We start from the raw sequence: 18,720 nt of genomic DNA on the forward strand, positions 1-18,720 counted from the left end.
CGATATAGACCATTTTATGTTATAAGCCCCAATGTAAATGATAGAATCACCTGCCTGTGCACAAAACATACAAATTTACAATTGAAAGCAGACAAACTAAAAGCTTTAGGAATACTTACAACTAACTCACTGTCACAGCTTGTGCAGGAAGTTGCTTGTGACTGTAATTCCAAAACCTGCATGTATTTTTCTTGTGAGTTTTGTAAAGACAAAATGCCAGAAATTAACACTGACATTTATGGCAAAAAGGAAATACGTTGGCAACAATGAATTTTAAAAAACTATGAATATATCAACGGCAAACCGGGATATTCAAAGAACATTGTCACCAAGAGATATACGAAAAATGAATTTACTGGAACTTTAGAAACTTTGGTGAAAAAATTCAAAGAAGAACTGCATAGCGTCATAACTTTAACATATCAACTTAAGCGTCAGCATTCAAAATGTGCAAAGAAACAGTGCAAGAAGACTAGATTATTATAATGTTATGTGATTTCTCAGAAAATTTCACGTGCAAAATGTCTGAAGAAATACATTTTGGCGCAGCAAAAATTAATTTACTTTACTTACTGAGGTGATTTACTTGCAAGGAAAGAGTCCTATCCTATGACCTATCTCATTTTGTACTATACCACCATCGCTTTCTCATAAGCCATGATACTAATACGATTTGGGCTCATTTGAAACCAATTATTGAGTATGCTAAAGAAAGATGTCTAAAGGCACGAGTCATACACTTTTTCACGGAAGGACCTTCGACGCAGTACCGTCAGAAAAAAAGCGTTTAGTGAAAACGTCTTTGATTACGGTACTTGGTCCTTTTTCGAAGCTGCGCATGGCAAAGGCCCTGCAGACGGCGTCGGTGGTGCAGTTAAAAGGAAGCTAGACCAATTTGTTGCTAATAAACATGACATACCATCTGCGGAAGCAGCATACACTCTACTGAAATCACAAGAAACTGAAGTGAAAATAGCCCGTAACTAATAAACGACCAGCAAAGAACCCTCAAAATAGGAATAAATCGGGCAAACGAAAGAGAAATACGGACTCTACAGACACAGAAGTGGACTCTGATGTAACGTATGCTGAAACTAGTGAAAGTGAAGGATATGAGATTAGCGAAGATCTAAGCAGTGAAGATGAAAGAATATATACAGAGGTTCATGATAATAAGGAAAAGTTTCAGATAAAACGAAAAAGCAAGTCCGAAATATTATGATGCCATCTCGTTCGAATCGGTTCTATGTAACCTGAGTTTCTTAGCCACAGGGTCATACCAGAGGATTGTGGGTGTGACACATTTGCCACAGCGAACAACAAGCCGCTGCATAAGGCAGGTTGTGGAAGCTATAAATTCCAATTACATGCTAGGTAAATGGATTAAGTTCCCTCAAACACACCAGGAAAGGTCGGTATTAAGACAAGAGTGAGACTTTCATTTTTATAATATGTACTTAATGCAATAATTTAATTTTAGTAGTAACTTAGTAAGAAATGAATGTCATGTTCAATTATTATCTAATAAGAAACATTAATATAATGATAATAATTTGTAATAATGGAGATTGGTATTAATGTTTTTGTTTTATTTATGAATTTTCAGATTTCAAAGAAGATACCATGTACCTGGATTTATAGATTTTAATAGGATGTAGAGATTGCACCCACATTGCAATAGTGAAGCCTGATGAAGAAGAACATATTTATTTTAACGGAAAAGGATACCACTCTATAAATGTACAAATGGTAAGGGTGACATGCATTTTACGTTGGTTTGATTATAAACATATTTATGAGAGTTAATTATTCTATATATTTAATAGAATAAGTTTTAGTGTAAAGGACTATGACACAAAACATAATATTATGGAGCTTGGCCCAAATATCCACTAAATATATAGTAAAATTGTCTACTGAACACTGAATCATTATAACCACTTCTGTTCATTCTTCTTTGTGAATTTACACTGAAACTTATTTTATTAATTAATATACTGAATTAAATTTAATATAAGTAATTAACATTACAAGTGAGTGATATGTTTGTAATAAGTATATCAAATAATGTGTTTTTTTATGCATATTGTTCTTTTATCACTTTCCAAAGTTGATAGAAATAATTTACAAATATGTTAAAATATGTATATTTTTTAGATTTATAATTTAAATATTTTAAATGTGAATGCAAGATTTGGAGGAGCTACGCATGATTCTTTTATTTGGGCGTCAAGTCAAGTTTAAGGGTTTATGCGTGGCCTTCATCAAAATGGTGAACAAACGTGGTTATTAGGTAAGAAAAAAAAAGTATAGTGTTTATACTGTCAACTCAATAAAAGTTTGTTTATTAGCCATATCTACTCGTAGTGTAGGTACTTTACTGATAGAACACAATAATAATACAATTTTTACTAAATGACTGCGAAAATGATAGCACTTTTTATTTTTTATTTTAGGTGATGCTGGATATCCACAGAGAGCCTGGCTTATGACACCTATATTAGATGCTGCACCAGGCTCTCGAGAAGCAATGTATACTGCACGTCACATTCAAGCAAGGAACTGCTTTGAGCGTTGTTATGGTTTGCTTAAGCACCGTACACTGCATTATCATCCTCATGTTGCTAGCAAAATAGTATATGCATGTTGTGTATTGCACAACATTGCATTGAATGCGCAGTTACCTGCACCAAGTGGAATTGCAGGGCAACCAGATGATGATAATGTTGCTGTACCAATAGGCTCTTCCATTCTTAGCAACCAAGATGACTTAATGCGAGGCAGAGAAAAAGAGATCAGTGCCTTAATTAATAGATTAAAATAATTGTAAATATTAATTAATAGAATAAGTTTCAGTGTAAACTCACAAAGGAGAATTAACAGAAGTGGTTATAATGATTCAGTATTCAGTAGACAATTTTACTTAGTATATTACTAGCTGACCCGGTAAACTTCGTGTCACTTTAAAACCTTCCCTGGACTTCTACGAATACTTTAAGACAAATCATTTCAATCCGTTCAGCCGTTTTCGAGTTTAAGCGCGACTAACAAACACATTTGAAAACCCATTTTTATATCAAAGAAAATATAGGTCTTGTTAGGGGAAATTTGGACCAAGCTACATATTATATTTTGTGTCATAGTCCTTTACACTGAAACTTTTTCTATTAAATATGTAGAAAAATTAACTCATAATTTTTAAATATCCGCGTATTTCAAAAGTCTTGGTGAAGCAGCATGCCATAAAATAATACTTATGGGAATTTGTAAAAGAGTGCGGCAATGACGCTGGAAATTTATCCGTAAAGATCACACTACAGGAATGTTATTTATATTTCATTCAGTTTTTGAGGCCTTCTGAACAGGATCAATTAATAATTAAGGATTTTGTGAAAATTCAAAGTGCCTAGCTGTTACCATTATTGATTACGAGCTATAAAGGCAAAAAAAAATACGTTTCTTGTATGGGATGTTTCTTAAAACTTTATTTTATTTTTAGTATTTGTTGTTATAGCGGCAACAGATGTACATAATCTGCGAAAATCTAGTCTAGCCATAGCCATTCTTGAGTTGCAGCCTGGAGACAGACAGACAGACAGACAGACAGACAGACAGACAGACAGACAGACAGACAGATAGACAGACAGACAGACAGACAGACAGACAGACAGACAGACAGACAGACAGACAGACAGACAGACAGACAGACAGACAGACAGACAGACGGACAGACAACGAAGTCTTAGTCATAGGGTCCCGTTATATATGATTTTGAATATTATGATTTTGAGAATTCTGTATTCAAAATATTTTCCAAATTTTATCTAACAAGTGCAGTAAGTTACGAAAATGCTGTGGAAGCTTTCGAATCACTTGGTCTGAAAAATGTGAACGAAGATAAACTTTATGATGAGACCCGAAAATTAAACCTAATTTTTCCTCAGCTCAAACAATCTATTGATTCAATATTATCTGTTGATTTACAATGGGTTCAGCTATTCAAAGTCACCTCAACCTTCACCGAACTGTCAAAAATTATTGATAAAATCTTTTCAATCCCTATAAGCAATGCTTTTGTAGAACGCGTCTTCTCTTTAATGGGAAATTTGTGGACAGACGAGCGAAACTGTTTATCATTGGACATGGTAAGGGCCGAGCTAATTGTAAAGATTAATTACAATATGAATTGTCAAGAATTTTTGAAGGAACCTGAGCAAGAAGAAATGCTGCAACAATCTTTGCAGAACAAAAAATATCGTTTTAAGTGTCAAGCTGGTTCAAGTCAGCGTACTAGCTAGGTAGGTAAATTATATTTAAAAAAACATTACCAATAGTAATTCATATTTTTGTACTTGCCATAATTCATTAAATACTTTTTAATGGTTAAAACTAAAAAAAAAAAAAAAAAACTATATTTAAGTAGTAAAAAAAAACTATATTTGTAAAACCTCCGGGTCTATTGTTTTTAAAGGTAACAGTCCTACCCACAACCTAGTACGTCAGCTTCAGTTACCACGGACACCTTATGCTCTCGACACCAGGGAAGAATCGTAAAAAATACAAAAAGAAAACTGAAAATTGATCTAGATAGTTTTGATTTATGCGCTATACGCTCTTTAGTTGAAAGTTTTTATACCACAAGAAAAAAAATACCTACTTTAAAAAAGATATTGAAAATAGCCAAGCAGGAGCAGATTTTTCTGAGGCAAAAAGACGTCCTAAGAATTCTTTGGAGTACGGGTTTAAGAAATGTAAACGTAAACGCGATTTTTTGGGGCAAAGACCTGAAATAGCAGCCTGGAGAGCGAAATATTTAAGGCGATTAAAAGAAAATGACGAACGTAGTGCCGAAAAAAACCAGTGACCTACGTCGATGAAACCTGGATACATTCACACTATACTGTCTCGAAATGTTGGCAAAATAGTAGTGATTCCAGTATCCGAACTAATCACTCTCCTGGTCAGCGCTGGATTGTGGTACACGCAGGCAATGAGAATGGTTTCGTACAAGGTGCCGAGCTCCTCTATAAATGTAAGTCAACAACTGGTGATTATCATGACGAAATTGCGACGATGCGTCAAATTTTACAAAATGGATCGAAGAGAAATTGATACCGAATATTCCACCCAACGGTATAATTGTCATGGCCAACGCACCCTACCACAGTAAGCAGGCGAACAAGCCACCAAATTCCAGTGCACGTAAAAAAGAATTGCAAATGTGGCTGCAAGAACACAACGTCGAATTTGACATGAACATGACAAAAAGAGAATTGTATATGTTAATTAAAAGACATAAGCCCGAGAAGGAATATTTCATCGATGAAATATTTAGATCTCATGAACAAGAGGTATTACGTCTGCCACCCTACCATTGTGATCTTAATCCAATTGAGTATGTTTGGAATTTGATGAAGCAAAGGGTGGCAGACAAAATTAATGTAGACCAATCAGAAAAAGATATTGAAAGTTTAACAAAGGAAGCAATACAGAGTATATCCCCGGAAGACTGGGAAACTCACAGCAGTTCTACGTAAAAAAAAAAAAGAAATATCATGTATATTCAAAAGAGCTTTAGATTTAGCTAATGATTTGAAAATTCTTAAAGAATACCCTAATGAAAAATACATAGGTACTGCTATAAAAATTAAAGAATGCTTACAAAATGCTGGAACATATACACAACTTTTAGAGACTGTGTATTGTAGCGTATTCTTATTAAGTAGGCGCAGGCCTGGAGAACTTCAAAGAATTACATAGCATGATTATTAACAAAATGAGAATAACGAGAATAATAAGTATGAAGAGTTTGGTCGTGCCCTTACTGTCTCAGAAACGATTCTGGTAAAGAAATTTAAAGTGTTGTTATTAGAGGTGAACGTGGCCGTGGAGTCGCAGTCCATAATTAACTAGCTGTCCCGGTGAACTTCGTGTCACTTTAAAACCTACCTTCGCTGGACTTCTACAAATATTTTGAGACTGAAATATATATATGTATATATATATACAGGGTTACAGGAAAAGTCGATGCAGATCCGTTAAGGGCGTGTAGTTTGCATCGTTTCTAACTGATTTGGTTATGAAACAACCCATCCTAAACATAACCGTTTTCGAGATATTCGACTTTTATTTTTTTTCATAAATTTGCCGAATTTTTTTATATCTCATTGTATAATTTGAAAATTAGTAGTCAATACCGCATTATTTTTTGCTTTTTACAACTAGGACAAGATGCCTTATGATTTCAATAACCAAAACTGTAAGTAAATTAACTTAACAGGTCGTACTAAGACAATGAAAGTTAAAAAAAATAATATTTATTTATTAAGTTTATTTTTCTTTAAAGGATACCCAAAAAAAATAGTATGGAAGATGATCTGCAGATCGAATTTAAAATATCTACGTTTCATCAGCTATCCAACAAGGTATCACAATCAAGGGTTTTGCCAAAAATCATAGAAAAAGCACTTAGTTAAAAGCACCCAGGTAGCAATTCTCGGTCCCTTGCCTATTGTCCTTTGAGTTGGTTCGGGGCGTGCAAGCGAGACAACTTACGATTTATGCAGGTATGAGTGAGAAAGATAATGTGCCGATGCCGAAGGAGATCGGGAATGTGAATACAACATGCCCTATTCACTATTGTTTGTGTTTGCCTTTTCGACTTTGGTTGTTAGTCTGCTTATGTGATTCGTCCATGGTAGATGCGTTATCGTTGTGCTTTCTGTTTTCTGTTCGACTTGGCTGTGTTTCTGGAATGTTTCTTCCGATTTGTGACTATTGTGCTTGTTTACTGGACTTTGATTTTGCTTGTGATACGGAACTGTTAACGATGACGACCTACACGAACGAGGAATATGCAGATATGCTAGTTTGCTACGGATGTTGCAATTGTGTGTCCGCGCAAGCGCGTAACGAGTACATGACACGCTATCCTGGCCGTCGAGTACCGAATGTGAGAGTTTTCGAAGGACTCTATCGAAGGATTCGAGAAACTGGGTCCGTATCGAGGCGCCGGACAGATTTAGGAAGGCCACGTGTTATTGATGATAACGAAGAAGAGGACAACGAAATCGTGCAAAGGTTTCGATTGGATCCAACCACCTCAACAAATATTGTTGCCGCTCAACTGGGAGTCTCGCAATGGAGAGTGTGTTATAACGTTCACACTGCGGGCTTATACCCATACCATTACACGCCTGTGCAGGACATTGAACAAGATAATCCCGTAAGACGATTAGGTTTCTGCCGGTTCATGTTGAATGCAGATGTAGAAGACCCGACTTTTTTTTAAAAAATCTTGTGGACGGATGAGTCAAAGTTTGACAAAGACGGAATCACAAATTATCATAATGTCCATTATTGGGCCCCGAAAGAACAAGGAAATCCAAACAAGAGAGACAGAGAGCAAAACATCCGTATGCTTGACTATTACTGAATGTGATGTATCTCTGAAACTAATTAAGATAAATAACTAAAAGTTGCGCGAGGTGTTAGGTTACATTACAGAGTATATTTTGTATATATATATTTTTTTTAATAAAATTTCACACTTAAAAAAATAAATAAAAAAAAAAAACGTTTTTTTTTCTATGTTCTCTCTGAGTTACAATCACGAAATCAATATAATATGTTATGCTCCTTTGTATTATCCATTACCTATAAAAATTGCAGGAAAAAAAGTTGGTGCAACATAATGAAAAAAAAATCGCGCCTTGCGCCTCTAGCAACTAACGCGCGGGCAAAATTCGAATTTTTAAAGTGCGAATTGTAACAAGTAAGTACCTGTGTAAGATTCCTGGTTATAAAAAAAATATAAAGAATGAAGAAGAAGCTAAAGTGTTTAGCAACTGTTTGAATAAAACCGTAATTGTAAACGATACTTTTTATAAGAAATGTCGACTTATCCCATATAATAACTAAAGGGCTACTTTTAAATGTGCTGCATTTAACGAGACATCTTTAAGCATAAAAGAACCTAGTGTAGTATTAGCGACTAGAGAAGTGCCGGAAGAAACCACCTGAGTGATCATTATATTGAAGTTCCATTTCAACGTGTTGCATCTACTCACAAGAACTACTACTACAGTTATCACATTATGTAATAATGCCCCAACATATAAAAATTGGACATGCTGTGTGTAAAGTGAGGGGTCTAAGTGCAAATGCGCCTCTGTCCAAAAAAAATAAAAAAAAATATTTTTTCATCAGTCAACACTTGGATGCTTTATTTATGATTCTTTATTTACAGTATAATATGTCAAAACCGCTTCTATCCCTTACAAAAAGCCTTTAAAGATCAGAGTGAGATTCAAAAACGACACTATCATGTTTGACATTTTTGTTTGAAGAGACGGCGCTTGAAGATCGAGCCCTTTTAAATAATTTAGTCAAGCGTGATTTTGGCATCGATGATGCAACCAGATGATGATAATGTTGCTGTACCAATAGGCTCTTCCATTCTTAGCAACCAAGATGACTTAATGCGAGGCAGAGAAAAAGAGATCAGTGCCTTAATTAATAGATTAAAATAATTGTAAATATTAATTAATAGAATAAGTTTCAGTGTAAACTCACAAAGGAGAATTAACAGAAGTGGTTATAATGATTCAGTATTCAGTAGACAATTTTACTTAGTATATTACTAGCTGACCCGGTAAACTTCGTGTCACTTTAAAACCTTCCCTGGACTTCTACGAATACTTTAAGACAAATCATTTCAATCCGTTCAGCCGTTTTCGAGTTTAAGCGCGACTAACAAACACATTTGAAAACCCATTTTTATATCAAAGAAAATATAGGTCTTGTTAGGGGAAATTTGGACCAAGCTACATATTATATTTTGTGTCATAGTCCTTTACACTGAAACTTTTTCTATTAAATATGTAGAAAAATTAACTCATAATTTTTAAATATCCGCGTATTTCAAAAGTCTTGGTGAAGCAGCATGCCATAAAATAATACTTATGGGAATTTGTAAAAGAGTGCGGCAATGACGCTGGAAATTTATCCGTAAAGATCACACTACAGGAATGTTATTTATATTTCATTCAGTTTTTGAGGCCTTCTGAACAGGATCAATTAATAATTAAGGATTTTGTGAAAATTCAAAGTGCCTAGCTGTTACCATTATTGATTACGAGCTATAAAGGCAAAAAAAAATACGTTTCTTGTATGGGATGTTTCTTAAAACTTTATTTTATTTTTAGTATTTGTTGTTATAGCGGCAACAGATGTACATAATCTGCGAAAATCTAGTCTAGCCATAGCCATTCTTGAGTTGCAGCCTGGAGACAGACAGACAGACAGACAGACAGACAGACAGACAGACAGACAGACAGACAGATAGACAGACAGACAGACAGACAGACAGACAGACAGACAGACAGACAGACAGACAGACAGACAGACAGACAGACAGACAGACGGACAGACAACGAAGTCTTAGTCATAGGGTCCCGTTATATATGATTTTGAATATTATGATTTTGAGAATTCTGTATTCAAAATATTTTCCAAATTTTATCTAACAAGTGCAGTAAGTTACGAAAATGCTGTGGAAGCTTTCGAATCACTTGGTCTGAAAAATGTGAACGAAGATAAACTTTATGATGAGACCCGAAAATTAAACCTAATTTTTCCTCAGCTCAAACAATCTATTGATTCAATATTATCTGTTGATTTACAATGGGTTCAGCTATTCAAAGTCACCTCAACCTTCACCGAACTGTCAAAAATTATTGATAAAATCTTTTCAATCCCTATAAGCAATGCTTTTGTAGAACGCGTCTTCTCTTTAATGGGAAATTTGTGGACAGACGAGCGAAACTGTTTATCATTGGACATGGTAAGGGCCGAGCTAATTGTAAAGATTAATTACAATATGAATTGTCAAGAATTTTTGAAGGAACCTGAGCAAGAAGAAATGCTGCAACAATCTTTGCAGAACAAAAAATATCGTTTTAAGTGTCAAGCTGGTTCAAGTCAGCGTACTAGCTAGGTAGGTAAATTATATTTAAAAAAACATTACCAATAGTAATTCACCATATTTTTGTACTTGCCATAATTCATTAAATACTTTTTAATGGTTAAAACTAAAAAAAAAAAAAAAAACTATATTTAAGTAGTAAAAAAAAACTATATTTGTAAAACCTCCGGGTCTATTGTTTTTAAAGGTAACAGTCCTACCCACAACCTAGTACGTCAGCTTCAGTTACCACGGACACCTTATGCTCTCGACACCAGGGAAGAATCGTAAAAAATACAAAAAGAAAACTGAAAATTGATCTAGATAGTTTTGATTTATGCGCTATACGCTCTTTAGTTGAAAGTTTTTATACCACAAGAAAAAAAATACCTACTTTAAAAAAGATATTGAAAATAGCCAAGCAGGAGCAGATTTTTCTGAGGCAAAAAGACGTCCTAAGAATTCTTTGGAGTACGGGTTTAAGAAATGTAAACGTAAACGCGATTTTTTGGGGCAAAGACCTGAAATAGCAGCCTGGAGAGCGAAATATTTAAGGCGATTAAAAGAAAATGACGAACGTAGTGCCGAAAAAAACCAGTGACCTACGTCGATGAAACCTGGATACATTCACACTATACTGTCTCGAAATGTTGGCAAAATAGTAGTGATTCCAGTATCCGAACTAATCACTCTCCTGGTCAGCGCTGGATTGTGGTACACGCAGGCAATGAGAATGGTTTCGTACAAGGTGCCGAGCTCCTCTATAAATGTAAGTCAACAACTGGTGATTATCATGACGAAATTGCGACGATGCGTCAAATTTTACAAAATGGATCGAAGAGAAATTGATACCGAATATTCCACCCAACGGTATAATTGTCATGGCCAACGCACCCTACCACAGTAAGCAGGCGAACAAGCCACCAAATTCCAGTGCACGTAAAAAAGAATTGCAAATGTGGCTGCAAGAACACAACGTCGAATTTGACATGAACATGACAAAAAGAGAATTGTATATGTTAATTAAAAGACATAAGCCCGAGAAGGAATATTTCATCGATGAAATATTTAGATCTCATGAACAAGAGGTATTACGTCTGCCACCCTACCATTGTGATCTTAATCCAATTGAGTATGTTTGGAATTTGATGAAGCAAAGGGTGGCAGACAAAATTAATGTAGACCAATCAGAAAAAGATATTGAAAGTTTAACAAAGGAAGCAATACAGAGTATATCCCCGGAAGACTGGGAAACTCACAGCAGTTCTACGTAAAAAAAAAAAAGAAATATCATGTATATTCAAAAGAGCTTTAGATTTAGCTAATGATTTGAAAATTCTTAAAGAATACCCTAATGAAAAATACATAGGTACTGCTATAAAAATTAAAGAATGCTTACAAAATGCTGGAACATATACACAACTTTTAGAGACTGTGTATTGTAGCGTATTCTTATTAAGTAGGCGCAGGCCTGGAGAACTTCAAAGAATTACATAGCATGATTATTAACAAAATGAGAATAACGAGAATAATAAGTATGAAGAGTTTGGTCGTGCCCTTACTGTCTCAGAAACGATTCTGGTAAAGAAATTTAAAGTGTTGTTATTAGAGGTGAACGTGGCCGTGGAGTCGCAGTCCATAATTAACTAGCTGTCCCGGTGAACTTCGTGTCACTTTAAAACCTACCTTCGCTGGACTTCTACAAATATTTTGAGACTGAAATATATATATGTATATATATATACAGGGTTACAGGAAAAGTCGATGCAGATCCGTTAAGGGCGTGTAGTTTGCATCGTTTCTAACTGATTTGGTTATGAAACAACCCATCCTAAACATAACCGTTTTCGAGATATTCGACTTTTATTTTTTTTCATAAATTTGCCGAATTTTTTTATATCTCATTGTATAATTTGAAAATTAGTAGTCAATACCGCATTATTTTTTGCTTTTTACAACTAGGACAAGATGCCTTATGATTTCAATAACCAAAACTGTAAGTAAATTAACTTAACAGGTCGTACTAAGACAATGAAAGTTAAAAAAAATAATATTTATTTATTAAGTTTATTTTTCTTTAAAGGATACCCAAAAAAAATAGTATGGAAGATGATCTGCAGATCGAATTTAAAATATCTACGTTTCATCAGCTATCCAACAAGGTATCACAATCAAGGGTTTTGCCAAAAATCATAGAAAAAGCACTTAGTTAAAAGCACCCAGGTAGCAATTCTCGGTCCCTTGCCTATTGTCCTTTGAGTTGGTTCGGGGCGTGCAAGCGAGACAACTTACGATTTATGCAGGTATGAGTGAGAAAGATAATGTGCCGATGCCGAAGGAGATCGGGAATGTGAATACAACATGCCCTATTCACTATTGTTTGTGTTTGCCTTTTCGACTTTGGTTGTTAGTCTGCTTATGTGATTCGTCCATGGTAGATGCGTTATCGTTGTGCTTTCTGTTTTCTGTTCGACTTGGCTGTGTTTCTGGAATGTTTCTTCCGATTTGTGACTATTGTGCTTGTTTACTGGACTTTGATTTTGCTTGTGATACGGAACTGTTAACGATGACGACCTACACGAACGAGGAATATGCAGATATGCTAGTTTGCTACGGATGTTGCAATTGTGTGTCCGCGCAAGCGCGTAACGAGTACATGACACGCTATCCTGGCCGTCGAGTACCGAATGTGAGAGTTTTCGAAGGACTCTATCGAAGGATTCGAGAAACTGGGTCCGTATCGAGGCGCCGGACAGATTTAGGAAGGCCACGTGTTATTGATGATAACGAAGAAGAGGACAACGAAATCGTGCAAAGGTTTCGATTGGATCCAACCACCTCAACAAATATTGTTGCCGCTCAACTGGGAGTCTCGCAATGGAGAGTGTGTTATAACGTTCACACTGCGGGCTTATACCCATACCATTACACGCCTGTGCAGGACATTGAACAAGATAATCCCGTAAGACGATTAGGTTTCTGCCGGTTCATGTTGAATGCAGATGTAGAAGACCCGACTTTTTTTTAAAAAATCTTGTGGACGGATGAGTCAAAGTTTGACAAAGACGGAATCACAAATTATCATAATGTCCATTATTGGGCCCCGAAAGAACAAGGAAATCCAAACAAGAGAGACAGAGAGCAAAACATCCGTATGCTTGACTATTACTGAATGTGATGTATCTCTGAAACTAATTAAGATAAATAACTAAAAGTTGCGCGAGGTGTTAGGTTACATTACAGAGTATATTTTGTATATATATATTTTTTTTAATAAAATTTCACACTTAAAAAAATAAATAAAAAAAAAAAACGTTTTTTTTTCTATGTTCTCTCTGAGTTACAATCACGAAATCAATATAATATGTTATGCTCCTTTGTATTATCCATTACCTATAAAAATTGCAGGAAAAAAAGTTGGTGCAACATAATGAAAAAAAAATCGCGCCTTGCGCCTCTAGCAACTAACGCGCGGGCAAAATTCGAATTTTTAAAGTGCGAATTGTAACAAGTAAGTACCTGTGTAAGATTCCTGGTTATAAAAAAAATATAAAGAATGAAGAAGAAGCTAAAGTGTTTAGCAACTGTTTGAATAAAACCGTAATTGTAAACGATACTTTTTATAAGAAATGTCGACTTATCCCATATAATAACTAAAGGGCTACTTTTAAATGTGCTGCATTTAACGAGACATCTTTAAGCATAAAAGAACCTAGTGTAGTATTAGCGACTAGAGAAGTGCCGGAAGAAACCACCTGAGTGATCATTATATTGAAGTTCCATTTCAACGTGTTGCATCTACTCACAAGAACTACTACTACAGTTATCACATTATGTAATAATGCCCCAACATATAAAAATTGGACATGCTGTGTGTAAAGTGAGGGGTCTAAGTGCAAATGCGCCTCTGTCCAAAAAAAATAAAAAAAAATATTTTTTCATCAGTCAACACTTGGATGCTTTATTTATGATTCTTTATTTACAGTATAATATGTCAAAACCGCTTCTATCCCTTACAAAAAGCCTTTAAAGATCAGAGTGAGATTCAAAAACGACACTATCATGTTTGACATTTTTGTTTGAAGAGACGGCGCTTGAAGATCGAGCCCTTTTAAATAATTTAGTCAAGCGTGATTTTGGCATCGATTTACCGAGTTTTTACTATCTGAAAACTCGATGTGTAGCTTCTTTATATTTTGATTTTGATAATTCAATACCAACAAAATTTGAAGAAGGAGATGAAATGATACGTGAAGATGGGCAAATATTCGACCGAGATATGTTGCAGATTAACACCTCGTATGCAGACCTGCACGACAAACAATATTTAGATTACATGCCTAGCTTGACTTTAAACTCCTCTGAAGATGATGCCGAAGACATGGAACACGACGACCATGCGAACGAATGCGGGCAAGATGCAACAAACGATTTGGAAGATCGCGTGATTAGCTCTGTGGAAGAAGAGAGCTTAGTCATCAGCCAAGAAGAGACTGCTGTTAATAAGACCAACGTTAGCGCTAATGAGATTGGAAGCTTAGTCTACGGACAGCGGGGCTAAAATGGTCGCTTTGAAGAATCATGATATGAATCATAATATGATTAATTTTTCTAAAATCGCAAAATGCAACTCTGCTTGCAATACATTTCTATATTTTTGTACTGATTTGACACTTGTCAGTTTGACAGTTTTGACAATTCATTTGCTGAATTGATTGAGAGAAATTGCTAAATGTGACCATTTTAGCCCCGCAGGACATCTCTTTAAACGAAGAGCAGACAGCGCCTGCGCCTAGAAGCCCATCACATAGTCCATTAAGCGCTCTAATTTATGTGGAACCTGCAGTCAAAATGGCAGAACTCGCAATTTCACAAGTGATCAAAGAACCATCCTACACCGCTACTAGTTACCAATTGCAGCGGTATGTTAATCCACCTTCAGAACCACCAGATAAGGATCTGATGAGAGTAAATCCTCCTAGATCCGGACGCCGACAAGTTAGAAGAACAAGGTGGAATGAGAACGACAAGAAAAATGTGTGAGAAACGACGTGTCTGAATATAATATTGGTTTTAAATAATTATCAAGTATATATTGGGTTTATTCTCAACATAAAGTGGTCGTCGTCCAATCAGTACAAAACTGCCACTGTCACGTCTCAACCAATCACAGCAAAGGAGCCATTATGGCCGCCACTAATTGTTTTCGTGCGTGAGTCTTGTGATATTTAATTGAATTTCTTGTGTTTTAATTGTTTAAAATGGAAATAAACATTGCTCCAGTGCCTGCTAACAAAGCAAGGAAGAGAGTCCGTAATGAGAAAGAATGGAAACGCAACAAGGAAAAGCAAAAACGGTGCGTTTTCAGGACCTTTTTTTTGGCCTCAAATGAATGGTTTTATGCAATGGTGATAAGTATACTGTTTCTTACACAATGACGGTCTCATAATATTATGTATAAGATTTGATTATTAAATATTTTAGTATTTATTTACAATACAAAATATCATACAATAATATAAAAAGTATACAGCGACTGCATCGTAAAAAAAATTTTTGACCATATCAGACGGAATAAATGTTTATTTAGTATCTATATTATCGAATTGACTATGAGAGTGGCATAGGATATCATAAAAACTAATAAAGCTGAGTAGTGTTTATTTGCTTGGTTTGTTGAACGGAATTCTCTGGAACTACTAGTCCAATGTAAAAATTATTTAGGCTGCGGGCGAAGTTGCACTGGCGGGCTAGCACCCGGTTCCTGAAAGGCTGATCAACACTAAAATTAACTAATCGTCTGTTAAATCTCTTGTCAAGTAACAATTGGGTTGCTAGAAGCACGGTTAGTTAGTTTAATTTGATCGGCGCGTCAGTTGACGGTAGCTGTTCAATTTGACTCGAGAATGATATGTCAACCGCCATTTTGGGTTTCCGAAACGCTTGTCAAGCCGTGATCATAGATTAAAGGTTTGTCAAAAGCTGTGTCAACTAATCGGTAATTGTGGGTGAATTACCTAATGAATTCAATTTATTTTTTATGTGAATCTGCATTTTCTCTTTGAAACTACGTTACTACAAGGTTCGTAAACACATTTATTATGAAGTTTTAATAAAAATTCGTAAGAAATACGTCGATTATGCAAATAATCTCTTTATTTGCAAAAAATGTATAAGTATTATAATCAATTTCATTTCTATAATGAAGAAGAATTTAGGATTCGACATCGTCTGAAAAATTTAAATTCGGAATTCTGACAAATGAACGAAAATAAACAAATCGCATGTCAAATCAAAATGATCACAGATTAGTTAATTTTCGTCTGATCAATGTTCCAAAAAGTATCAGATTTGAAATTCCTAGAACATTTTTGAAAGCAATGACAGTCTGCAATTCCTTCTTTTGACATTTAATTTGCATTTTTGATAGTTAATAGTGAAACAATGAACGAAAACAAACAAATCGCTAGTGAAATTAAAAATGATCATAGATTAGTTAATTTTCGGCTGATCAATGTATCAGAAACTCAAACTGATTTGACATCCATGCTAAATTAACAGCAGTGTTAGTTGATCAGTGATTTGACAGACCTTTCAGAAACCGGGGGTCAGTGTATGAAATAAATAAATTCATTTTTCTTATTTGTTTCAGTTATGCACCAAAAACCTTACCAGACTTGAAATTAATTGTGGGAAAATGTAGCCATAAAAAAAGAATTTTAAATGCAATGAGATAACATGCATGCATGCAAAGAGATAAGAAAAGTCAAGATAATTATATTTTAAAGTACTTGAAAACAAAGTACCCTGCTCGTCGTAGACGTAAAATAAAACAGAGACACGAATCAGAAATATTTACAGCAATGTACATAAAGACATTCACAAAGCCTTATAAATTATTAAGAGTATGTCAAAAAGTATTTTTGAAAATTTTAGACATTGGTGTACATAGGCTAAGAAGAATTTCCAAAATATTTTTGTCTTCAGAGGGGTTAGTGCGAGTTTTATTCGATACGACGCATCGAGTGCGTAAACGCGAATTTATATGGGATCAAAGCAGTATCCACGTTAGCCAGTACATGGCGCTGCTTTGATCGAACGAGATCGCTTCAGCAGTATTTTATCAGCTAACGACACAAGTTGACTTAATAAATATTAAAAAAGTAAGACGGTTGCGGTTCGCAAAACAAAAATTCTATATTAATAACAATGTCGCTGGCTTACAATGTATGCACCACAAAATGTTAAAATTGTTGAATTAATATTTCCAGTACCTGGCCATTCTTTTATGCCAGCCGATAGGGTATTTGGCCATATTGAAAAACAAATTAAAACAAAAGAGGTTATCGTACAACCTACAGAATATTTAGAGGTATATAAAGACCATGGAAAAGTAATAAGATTGGGTTATGATTGCCCAGTAAAAGATTGGAAATCTTATGCTAATAACATAGCAAAAAGCCCAGCATAGTATCATTTTAAATTTTCGGCCTGCAAGAGATATTATCTGAAGAGAGTTAAAAATAAGCCCCAAAGATTTTTGATTCGGGGTGAAATTAATTATAAAGTAGATACTGGAATTTCAAAGAGTATAATGAAGACTGGTGTTACCTCTATGAATGATTTTGGTGTCAGTGATATACCACCGAATAACGTTAATATCAGTAGACTAAAACTGGAGGACGTCAACAAATTACTATGCAAGCATTTCGGGGACGCTTGGATAAACGACCATGGTAATGGGCTTCCTGCCTGTTACAAAAATGTAATAAATAATAGAAACAATGATGGAGATGAAGAAAATATTGAACCATGCGAGTACCTAGAAGAAGTAGGACTATCCATTTAGTTTTTTACTTTATGATACTTTGTTCATCTACGTACATTATATAAGTGAGTGACAAAATGTTTTTTTTTCAGGACATTTAATTTCTTTTATTTCTGTAATGAAAGGCTAAAAATAAAAATAATTGATTAATATTTTATCTGATGTTGTTTGTCATTTGTAATACTTGACCTTGCAGTACATGTACTGCACATCTCTTGGATAAACCCAACCATGTTGACAGTGGTGGACAAAAACGCCTCTATTCTAATAAATTAAGTACAGTTCCGCCTCTATCCAGAGCTTAAATGCAAAACCGGTTCTATGCATATTTTACTGATAAATAAATGTAAATGTTGGCAGTAGTGTAGTTTTTGAAGTTTGGACCAATCGGAAGAAAGACGGACATTCTAGATTTTTCGGTAAAGAATTGATATATTCACAGATACCTAGTACCTAGTATATTAGAGATTGAAAAATTGTAAAAAGGAGAGATTGTGAAAAATAAACAGCATTATACTGGTGGAAACCTTTTACTTTTCCTTCTAACTCATTTACGTGCTTGGGCTATTTTATCATATTTTATTCTCATAAACCGTCAACATCATTATATATACTTATGCTTATTTCAATATGATACTCAAATTGGAAAAAATGTCAGATAACCGCTTCAGATATGCCACGCATGTTGGTTGCGAACTCAAAGAGAAGTACGGAGAATGAACCGGGTTGACAGTGAGACGATCCAACAACCTGCACCAGAAATCATACATCAGGAAGAGTCTTTAGAAGCAAACGAAGAAGGGCCTGACACTGTGGAAGATGAAATCATCACCCAAAATATTGTGATACCTGGGTACAAAAGAGCTGCAAAAAGCAATAAACGGTGCATTTTCCCCGAACATTTTTCAAAGAACACTTAGAAGTATAT

General features: G+C 35.0%; 1 protein-coding gene and 1 long non-coding RNA gene across 3 annotated transcripts in view; one reads left to right on the plus strand and one right to left on the minus strand.

Moving 5' to 3' along the window:
• LOC121730117 (MTOR-associated protein MEAK7) overlaps positions 1-18,720 on the minus strand; it is a 163,211-nt gene that overhangs the window by 90,482 nt on the left and 54,009 nt on the right. The gene's annotated exons all lie outside the window — the stretch shown is intronic.
• Positions 1,247-2,970, plus strand: LOC121730261. Its single transcript, XR_006036084.1, has 4 exons — positions 1,247-1,429; positions 1,607-1,749; positions 2,158-2,293; positions 2,457-2,970. It is a non-coding gene; the product is annotated as an uncharacterized LOC121730261 (long non-coding RNA).

This window comes from Aricia agestis, chromosome 1, assembly GCF_905147365.1.
Source record: "Aricia agestis chromosome 1, ilAriAges1.1, whole genome shotgun sequence".
Lineage (NCBI taxonomy): Eukaryota > Metazoa > Arthropoda > Insecta > Lepidoptera > Lycaenidae > Aricia > Aricia agestis.